This window comes from Scaptodrosophila lebanonensis, unplaced genomic scaffold (genome assembly GCF_003285725.1).
Source record: "Scaptodrosophila lebanonensis strain 11010-0011.00,11010-0021.00 unplaced genomic scaffold, SlebRS2 tig00000043-arrow-pilon, whole genome shotgun sequence".
Taxonomy (NCBI): Eukaryota; Metazoa; Arthropoda; class Insecta; order Diptera; family Drosophilidae; genus Scaptodrosophila; species Scaptodrosophila lebanonensis.
In genome coordinates, this window is record NW_022060545.1 from 10,541,584 (window position 1) to 10,553,225 (window position 11,642).

Consider the following 11,642-nt stretch of genomic DNA (forward strand, 5'->3'; position numbering starts at 1 on the left):
AAGTCTTTGACTGAATATCTTGTATGACTACTTTAAATGTTATACTGAAAATTAATCAATTTATTTAAATTTTAATAATGTTTTACCGTTTCTTATTAATTTGAAACTGAAGACACTTATTATCGCAAGCATTTTATGACTTACTTGTATAGTAATTATTACGGTGGCTATGCTGTCACTTATGCTTATCACTAGCACTTATATACTTATTTTATAAATTTTACGTCTCGTTTATTTAGCTAATTTTTTCTATTTATTTTTTATTTAATTGATCGGTCCTGTGAGGGCGATATAAAATAATGAGGATGTATCAAATTTGTAATATATGCTCTGCGAATATATTTTCCTACCGCGTTTGATTCAGAATAAAAAATGTATGTATACAATAGCAAACTGCACGGTGGGCTAATATATAATAGTTGGGAACGGCCTTACATTTGATAGCTATTAATATTTATTGAGTTTTATCCACACATTTTCTCTACCACCATTTATGTCAATTCAATCCCACAATTGAGGCAGCTACTTGAAAAGGTTCTTAAATCCAAAACGCTTGCAAAATGCTGTGCTGTCGCCACTAAAGCCACATCCTGTCTCAAATATTTGTTGCTCTGCAACCGTGGCCTATGTCAATATTAATATTTAAAACTGCTGTGTCGGCAACAGTCTGCGTGCGTCTATGTCTGTGTGTACGTGTATGTGTGTCTGCTTTGCTTCGAGAAATTCAATTTGTTATAATTTGAAAATTTCATTTTTTGTTATGTAAATGCGCACGATAAGCTTCTCGGTGGAGGGAGGGAGGGGCACAGCGATGGAAAATACAAACACATGTGACGAGCAGGGCTGGGCAGGCCAAAAGCAATTTGTGCGAGCTTAAATGTCAATACCAATGCTACAAAAACACAGCAACACGGCAACGAATACGACTTTTGTTATTGCAACTGCCACGCGTAACGGGTTAATGTTATAGCCACAGCCATATGCTAAGCACACAGCGCCCAACTAGGGGCGCTATAAATAGACGCAGAGGTTGTCTGATGTATAAACAGGCCAACGGACAAGATTACGCTCTTAGCTCAAAGCTCTTAACTCTGCCAGGTGCGCATGGGTGTGGTTTGACCGGGCAGCCGAGCTCTGGACTCGACACTTAGTTGCTCAAACATTTGGCAGGGGTCACATATTCGCCTCGCAGGCACATAAAAATAAACTTTCTGGGCTACACCTAAAAACAAATTGCAAACAATAAACAGAGAAGCAAAAACTTGTCGTCTGGGTGTCTGTGTGTGTGTGTGTTTCTATGTGTATGTACACACCCACGCATGTGGCGTATACGCAATAAATAAACAACATTTTGTGGCACATGACGAATAAGAGAGCAAAGTAACAGCGTCAGGTGCTGATGTCTTTCCTCAGGTGACAGCCGTCAGCAGACCGCATATAGCCGCTGCGTAGTGGACAGTGCGTGCCCTTCCTGTCCGGAATCGAACCGATAAAAAAGACATGACTGACCTACCTGCCACAGTGGCGCCAAACGCCAGTCTATCTGCACAAAAAATATAAACTGGAAATCCGAAACCAAAAGTTGGTGTTAAATCACAGTTCTTTATCATTAGATATGAAATACAAGTATATTATAACTAAGTCTTGATTTTATATTCTGAGCCCAAAACGCGAGAATCGATCCTTGCCTTTCAATTTAAAACATATAAATTTATTTCACGTATTGATTTGTTGTTCAAAGAACTTATTGCAACTAAAATTCAATTCACTGCATGCGGTTCGAATAGTTGAACAATTTTCAAACCTTTTATTTATATTTGAATTTCGTACTTCCCTTTAGTTTTAAGTCCAATTAATACCGAAAATACAAATTATTGATTGCACACGATGCAATAAAATATATAGTATCCACATATTGCTGAAAATATGGACTTAAACAAGGTTTCTCTTGTTGCAGCTATGGCATTGTTTCGATCATTTATGGTCGTAATCAGGATATTTTCAAAATGCAATGCATTTTAAATGCCCAACTAATTTCAAAACTAGAGATAGCTGTGCATCTGTTTTGGTCTTACCGTCTCTGGCGAGGTTGTTGTTATTCATTGTTGGTGCTGCTGTTACCATCGTTGTCATGTTTGCTTCGACAAATTGTCATTGAAATGCTTTCATAGACACGCTCGGAAACGAACGCCCACTTTACAGCGCCTGTCCCTTCGACTAAGAATCGTTGATTGCTTTTGTTGCTCGAGCTTATAGAGTTATTTGCTTTTATTGATTGTTGTGGCTCTTGGTCTTATTGTTTTGAGCATAGTTTATTTGGGCATTGATCCAAAACAACATGTCCTTGAGCGCACTTAATTTCAATTGGACATTTCGTCGTGTCTGCCTGCCTGTCTGTCTGTCCGTCTGTTTGTGGTTGTATGTGTGTGTGTGTGTGTGTGTGTCTATGTGTGGTTTTATTTATTGAAATTTCATTTTGCACTCGTTATATGTGACATTATCATTCAAGTTGTTGCCAAAAGTGTCATCAATTGTGCGTTCAAGGACAGACAATGCTATAGGCATTATATAAACATATAATTCATGCAGCACCCCAACATGCATAGGCATTATTAGCATTGCCTAAACAAAGAGACCAATAACAATTTTTTAGTTCAACGATGCGTATGATTAATATGTACATAATATATTAAAGCCTTTGCCCCCAGTCTGTAATTTTGTCTCTGAATGTGTATGTGTGTGTGTGCGTGTGTCTTCCACATCATATTTATCTTAATACGCCCCATCAAGGTTAGGCGAGTTCAGTTTTTATGACTTTAATTTATGCCACATTTTTATAGAGTCTCGATGGCCGGTGTTGTTGTGTCTTCAGCACCGATCCATGCTTCTCAGATATCCCCTCTCCCTTGGCCATATGCGCGCACAATGGCCATTAAGCTCTGCTTATCTGCTGCTGAACAAACAAGCCGCATAAAAAGATACCGACATACTCGTACAATGTATTATTGCACAAAACACACAAACACAAACATACTCTACACACATAGGCATGCATGTGTGTAATAACAACATTGATAATAATATCGCAACAGCAATAATAAGAGCTACAACAATAAGCAGCAGCCGCATGAAATTTTCACCTCAATAACTCAATCAGTTTCCGACACAAACAACACACACATGTCCGTCCGCACATACTCGTATAAGTATTATGTACATGTATATATTTATATCTGTGCTTATATACCACATATTCTCCAACATTTTGATGCATGACCATATCGAAAGAGAAGTACGAAAATATCCAATAAAGTTTACGTTTCCTGTGTCCATCCCCAAGCCCCCAAGTCCCCACCAACCAGATGCCCAGCCAACCAAAAAGTATTTCTTACAAAATCGATGAATCAAAGTAAATTACCAGAAGTAAATGAGATAAAATATGTGTAAGCGAGTTGTGAGGTGAGCAGTGTAAGCTAAAGGGTGACGGGTGAGGGGTGAATGAGTGGTTTGGCCACCCACTTCCGCCACAATATTAGCAATCTGGGCACCCTGGCAGCTACATAGGTAGCTGGGCAGCTCGGCAAGCTACTTTGATTTAGGTGAGCGAAAAGGTAAAATGGCTGGCAGGAAACCTGGCGTGCTTCATAAGTTCGGTTCGCTCCGTAGGGGGCACAACAAAATATGAGTGTTCCTGTTGTTGTTGTGGTTGTTGTGGTTGTTGTTGTTGGTGTACGCTAGTTGTCGCCGCATTGTAAATGCTGTTTAGATGGATGGCAGCAAGTGACGCGCAGCCATCGCAGCTTAAGTGGCGCAACTATGACACGTCAGACACACTCAAACACACACGCGTGTGTACGTGTGCGTGTATGTATATGTGTGTGTGTGTGTGTGTGTGTGTGTGTGTGTGTGTGTTTGGGAGTGTATGGAGGTTTGACACAGGAAATTGAAAAAGTTTGTATATACCACGCTTCCGTTTCAGCTGCGTTCGAGTTAAGTGCGCGCACTAATTTAATAAGGCACCGAAGGCGAAAGGACTAGCAGGCCACTGGAGGATAAAGTACAAATCGCATGGCCATTTCTTTTTGGTAGTGTTCCGATTTCTATGGCAACACATACATGCATACTAACACACATATGTATGAGTGAAGAAGAGTACTCAAGTGTATTGTTTTCAAAAACATCTCATATTATTTACAAATATTGGTTTGTTTATAAAGTAATGAAGTTAATTTTAACATCAAAAAACACAGCTTTATTGCTTTATTACTTGAATCTTTTGAATCTTCAATACATTTTTTTAATGTGACAGACATCTGAACAGAAACTGATAACTGGATAGAATTTACAACCTCCTCTAAATTCAAATTAGACTGTTTTTTGCATCCGCATAGGAAATCAAGTCACATAAAATGATTGAAAGTATGTTTTGTGTATTTTGAAATTTTTCTTTTAAACCGTTTCCGATATGTTTTCCTTCGCTTAATACCCTTTTATATACACCAATGAATTGAGATTTTCAAACTGGCATCTAGGGGGATTTCTTTTGTTTCCTACTTACTGACCACAATGCACATTATTGATAATGAGCCGACTAGATGCGGACTTCAATAGACCTCTCTTCTTTATGCTTCAATTCCAATTATCTGTTTTGTTATATGGGCTAATTATTACTTAATTTTTTCTTATGGCGTTCAATATTTGATGAATCCTAATAAACAAATTTCTTACTAATTCATTTATTCTCCACTCAACTGTCAATTTATCTATAGAGCGTCATTACTTTTCGGCTGCCCCAATAACTTGTTTCCGTTTCTCTTTCTTCCTCTCCTTCGTCTTATGTGCGGGCATCCATTCCGTCGTTTTTGTTTTGTTGTTGTTGTTTTCTTTCCTCACTTCGGAAAGTTTTGTCCGTTGCGTGTTCATTGCAAACTTTTCTACGTTCTGGCCGTGCCCCAGTTTATGTTTCGTATACGCAATATTTTACTTTGTCTAGTCTACTTCCTATAATTCAGGGATAGCTGCCCGTGCGGATGCTTTAAGGGGCGCTACTCTTTAAGGAGCGCAAACGAGAACAAAGAAGCGAAGACAACTACGACGACGACGGTGACTTCGTTGCGTCTGTCACAGGTAAACTAATTTTTGTCTAGACTTGATTCGTGTCCTTGTGCTCAGCTTGAAATCAAACATATGTTGGGCCTGCCTGCACTTACATATAACACGCACACACACGCACGTAAATACACTCATTATTGTTGTGTGTGTGATAGTTTGTACAGCCAATACTACTGCCTGATATTTAATTTAGCGCGCAGTCAGCAGATATACTTGTATTTGCTTAGCATGCACCGAAAAAAATGGTTTTCCATTTACAAACTTTCAAGTTGGGTATTAATTTTAATGAATTCTAAAATTAGTTACATATTTCTTCGAGTTAAACATAGTTTGTCAAAAGATTACATTCATGTTTTTAAAGAAAAAAGAATAAATAGTATTTTATTCCTGTACTTATTTTTTCTGTGAAAATTTTTAATTGAAATTAAAGGTAAATTTTAAATATTCTTGCGACTTCTTCTGTTCTTGCCACACGTAGCTTAAATACTTCCTATGCTATTTGGAAAGCAAAAAGTGTCAGTAGCTATATATTTACAATCGTCCTCCAAATAATTACTACTTTCAACCATTATCCAATGTGTTCAATAAATGTGTCCGAAAAGTCCGAATGAAATGTTGATTTGTATTTCTTGCTGTGTCTCTGGCAATGGAGAGGCCGTTAGAGAAACGCCCACACAGACAGGCAGCTGGCGCATTATATTATTGCCGTAATAAACTCATTAAAATGCAACGTTGGTCGACTGTATAAAAGCAAATGGAGCGTCTCTGTCAATGTCGATGGGCGCCATATGCTCGAGTGCTGGAGATTGTCGCTTCAACACTTTGCTTGACGGCCCTTGTGGTTTGCATACAGACTTACGAGTACACACTCACACACGCACACATATGCATAACAATACATATATGTAGATAAACATAAGCCTACCTTCAGCTAAAAGGTTTTTCTTTTGTGGCAGCTATTCGTTGTTTACATTAAATGGGCGTGGAGATGGTGAGTGTGACGACCACAAAGTGGGTCAATGCGCCCGCCTTGAAGTTGGACGTCTGATTAGCGCCTTTGTTTGCTGCACATGCCATGAAGTTGCCATAACTTAAAGCATAGATGCTAAGGTGGCATAAAGCAGTAACAAAGACAGGCCAATATGCAATCAAAGTTGCCTTACAGCACCGGTCCCATACACCCGACCCCTTGTCGAACCCTCGTCCACTTTGGCATGTCGCGCACGTCGCTTTAAGCATTTAGCGCTCACTATGCTCTGTCCACTGTCCACAACAGCGAGGACAGTGAAGGGGGAGGGGGGGCATTGGCATTGGGTAGCAAACCCATACATAAATTGCTTGGTTACGAGCTGAAAATCAATATTGCGCGCATACACTGCGTATACGTATTATATATATAAAATATTGTTCATTCGTCCGCCGCCCGCCTTCATACACTCATAGAATATTTGGTCGGCTGCTGTTTGCCACATTTTTGCTTTTTGTGAGCCCAAAAAAAAAAGAATGAAAAAATGATGCCACGCCCCAATACGCCATAAAGAAGCCAATAATACAGGAAATTATTATCGCAAATTTTCGTATCATATTTTCGTTGATTTCTTTGCCGTTTCTTCTGCGCTCTTTTTAGTCTGTCGGTGTTTATTTTTATGACTTGTGCCATCAGTTTGTTTGCCTGTTTGTTTGCTTGTTCGTCGTCCTTCTTTTTTTGTTGTGCTGTCCAACATTTACTTCGAAAAAATACAGCAAAAGTCCAAGTTTATGATCTAAGATTTTTTCGTAGCTATTTCTTATTTTATTTGTATTTGTTGTGTCGTAATGCATATTTTCATAAATTTTCAATAAAAATGTTTATGTGTATATTTGTTGGCCAAGCCTAAGGCTCATTAATAACAACAGATGCCGGCTTGTTGTTTTTTTTATGTGTGCTTATAACCCGCACAAAAATTTGCATGCGCTTACACAAATTTATGATTCAGACCCAAAATTCGTACCTTTAGACACTCTCTCAAACAGGCAATTTCAACAATTTTTTTGGGGTGTTTATTGACAATGTTTGCCAATGTCAATGTTTAACAGCAACAAAACAAACAATGCCCCAGCACGGAAGCAGAGGCAACAATAGCAACAACAAGCTGAAACTTTTTATCAAGTTATTAACTTATCTAATTCGATTATGCGCACATTGCGGCGCTTCCAACTTTTGACAGACTCAGTTGGCAGGTCGATTAAAGATGTGCACGCGTGCGTGAATAATCGTGAACTTATTTCCAACGCACTATAAATAAAGTTGAAACTAGTTTTAACGAGCCTCGCACACATATTCATTTCATAGTTTACAAAGATAGGTGTTTGTCTCTGAGCTACGTTTGAGAAACCTCAAAACTATACTAAACTAAATTTGCTTTAATTATTCTGATAAAGCATGTGTATTGGGTACTAACCGAATGCTTTATTAAAATGCTTGAAATCATTTGTAGCTATATTTAAAAGTAAGATCTTCTTTAAGCCAGTTAAAATTTAACTTATCCAACTGATTTTGAAACTGATTTTGAACCGCGAAAATATCTAACTACGTGATTTTAAAATAAATTATGGTCGCGAACCGAATGTTTCTAAACAAATTTGGAAACGATTCCCTTTTATTTAATCGATGTAAAAACACATGCACTTTTTACACCAGATAGTATAATTTTAAAAACAAATTCAATTCCAGAATTTTGACAAGTTGAGCTATCACTTTTGGTACGTGATTGTGACATTTTAAATGTCACGCGCCTATCCCTAATATCAATGCCAGTATCTATGTGAACGTTTGTGTGAATATAGATGTTGATGTCGACGTTTACGTTGCGCTCAATTCAATTACAAATGTGGCACAACAACAGCAATAGTAACTGCCAGCGCACATTCAAAATGGCAGACAGCCAAACAGACAACAACACTGACTAACTGACAGACAGACTGATAGACGGACGGGCGGACGGACTAACTGACTGACAAGCTACTCTATCAAACAGGCTGTCAGGCTGGCATCAGACTAGCAAGGAGCAGTAAAATTGTCTGCACCTTCTTTGCCTCTTGTGGCTGCTTTGTCTGCCTTCGTTTTCTCTTTTGTTGCCATTTAGTTGAGCCTTAAATGCGCCTCTAACCTTCTCCATTCGCCCCACCCCAAGCATTGTTGCGCCTGTCGCGTTTAGTACAATTTTTATGTTTTGCTGTCCAAAAAGCGTAAGCACATTAAACTGTCTTCTCCCACTCCCACTCCTCCTGTCCACCACCTTTTCTAGTGGCACAAAAGTTGTCATTTGTCTGCTCGTCGCTTTTGTCAGTTATAAAGTTTTTAACCTTTATATAGTAGTTGGCAGCCCGTGGGTAGATTGAAACAGACTCCCCTATGTATTATTATTCATGTAGTACTTGCCATTGTTGCTCTTGTTGTTCTTGTCATCGTTTTTCTTTGTTGTTGTTTTTGCAGAGTACGTGACAAACTCACTGCACAGAGGTCTGCCATTTTGTGCTCAATACATAAGTACTTGCTTTATGTCTGTGAATGTATATTTATATATAGTATGAGTGTGTGAGTGTGCATACACTAGCGATCAACTAAATAGGTACGCGAGTTTTTCTGAACAATTTGGATAAACACAAATATATGAACGTGCTCATTTCTAATTATATTTCCTTTAATGCATATTTCCTTCTTGCTTACCAAAAACTAGTAGATCGACAGTTAGTGGATGTCTTCAATTTCTGGAACGAGAAAAATGTGTAAGTCAAACAGATTAGTGGTTTTAATAAGTGCCATAAAAATGCATTTAATAAAGATCGCATTCGAAGAATAAATTCTGATCTGAAATTAATTTGTTTATACTTTTTACAAATAGACAGCAACTAAGTATTTTAAGGAATTGTGGAACAAATATGGTCTTCCTGTGGCCTACATTTGAGTAATTTTTTCTCAGTTTGAATTTTAATTATTTTATTTATTTTCAACTCTGAGGTAGAGAATTGGAGAACTGTAGGATCGTCTTCATGTACGAATACATGTAATGGATACGGTTTTATTTTTTCTTTTCATCTCATTGTCCTTTGACGGTCGATCGTGTCCAAAACAGTGCTCCCTAAGAATAATAGAGCTCGTTATGAGAAGATTATTGTATAGGTGAAATCAACGATATTTTAAAAGGCAATTATCTGAAATGACGTCAATCTAAATAGTATTATCATATCAAGAGCATTTTCATATTAGTTTCCAATTTTCCATTGTATTAGTTATTTTCCCAATCAGCCAACTTGAAAATTAATTCCAAATCAAACAACAATTGCTGCGGGAAATAATTAAACATTCTTTGTTTTCACATTTATCGGCTTGTTTTGTTTCCTAACACAAAAACTAAGTCTCTATTCAATTGCTTCTCTGTGGTTGCACAGTGTAGTATATTTTTTCTGTCGTTTTCCTTTGCTTTTGTTTTGCAAATTTATTTGCAAATGTTGAAAAAGAAGAAAAGAAATTGATGGCAGACAGAAAATATGAACAAAAATACGAGGAAAGCTGCCGTTTGGCATTAGTATTTGCAATGAAATTGAACGACTGCCCCAATGGCAATGTACTTATGCATACATATATGTACACAGTTATTGGGATGTTGAGTTTTCCAATCAAACGTGTCCTCGTCGTTCTCGTCATCCTCGTCATCGTTGCCATTATTGAAAGCAGCTTAATGCGCAAGTAAGCTGTCCATTATTCAATGGCATGGATGCCGCAGAATGCAGCAAACTTTAAGCTTGTTGAAGACATTCAAATGGCATTCAAATGTTGGTGCACAGACACATGACTCGGAGCTCATGCATTATGCGCATTGTTCGTTAGCAGACAAAAGCACGAAGTACCATGTATGTGCTAGTATATAGATATGTATTTACATACATGCTGCTAAACATTTTGTTATCTTAACAAGTAAAGTGCCCCGCCCCATCTGCCTGTCCGTCAAGCACTTCCAATGCCAAACAGAGGGCATAAATCACGTGCCCGCACACAAAAAAAAACACTGCGAAGCAGTCTTGGAAAAGTAGGAGTTGGGTCAGAAGCAGGAGTGGGGGAAGGCAGAAGCTATAGTCATGGAACTGCATAAGCATGATTGATGCTTGTCGGCAGGACCCCAACTACTACGCACCTCGTCATTGTATTGTACAATTTTGTGCAATAATATGCCAGCAAGCAACTTCAATTACCATTTTGCGAGCTTATTGTGTGCGTGTAGGGAGGTGTGTGTGTGTGTGTGTGTGTGCGGCAACAACAACAACTAAATCAACATGGCAAAATGTTCAACTTTTCGTTGCTCCAAAAACGCAGATTTATGCGCTCGAATTATATTTAAGCAAATGTAAAGCGGCAGGCGTGGCGTTTTCCTTATTCTTTTTGTATTATTTGACAGGTGTGGGCGTGTGGCGCCACATACACGCACAAGGCACAAAAGCAGCAGAAGCAACATGCGGTCGCATTGTTGTCATGGTTGCCTCAAAGTCGAGCAGCATGCATGGAAATCGCTTTTGCCTTTGAAAACCTTTGAGGATAACGTATAAAGACGGCGCGAAAGAGCTTTCCCGTTTACCGCTTCTTAAGTACTCGGCACTAGTGCCAGCTGATAAAACGTGTAGGTGTGTGTGTACATCAGACAAACTACATATTTAATATTTTTAAAGCCAACAATCAGAATTCGGCTCAAACAGAAATCATTGGCACAATGAAAGAAAATTGAAATTAAACGATTTTATTGAAATATTAATAATCAGGAATTACTAAAACTTGTTTCTACAACATTTTCCGAAAACCGTAAAGTGGTTTTGTAAATATTCAAAATTTAGTTTCCCTTTACATATATAACTATATCTGGTATGGTAGATTCATTGTGTGCAGCTCTAATCCTATGTAAAATGCATTCAAATAAAATATCAAATGTACAACTAATCCTGATTGACTTATATGTTTACTTTATTATTTTAGGCCCTTACATGTTTCAGAATGAAGTGCTGTGTCAGTAAATGTTCTACAGCTTCTAAGGAACCTTTGTATTTTTCTAAAAAATAATAACACACCTATCGCCAAACAATAAAAATTAAATTTACTGCAATATGTTTGAGAATAAAGCAAATCGCAAATTAGCGCAAGCTATTTTTTTAACCTTTTATAAGCTATGAACAGTTATATTGTAAAGCTTCCTTCAGAAAAGAGCGCTTGAAAATATTTTACATTATACCTTTTTTTTTAATTTGTATGTTTTACAAATTTTTCCCACTAATAATGCATTTGATTATGGCCACACACATTTTTCAATTTAATAAAAAAACACTATACAATAATACGCTTAAAAACAAACCGTTATCTTTCGTTAGTTGTGAAATCAGTGACATAAGTTGTAATGAAATTATTGAAAGCCACATTGCGGTGCAAAATGTAATTAAAAAGAGCTTAGCAGTAAATTTTGCATAATTAAAATAAAATTGATTTGTTCGATTGCTCTAGAAACAAA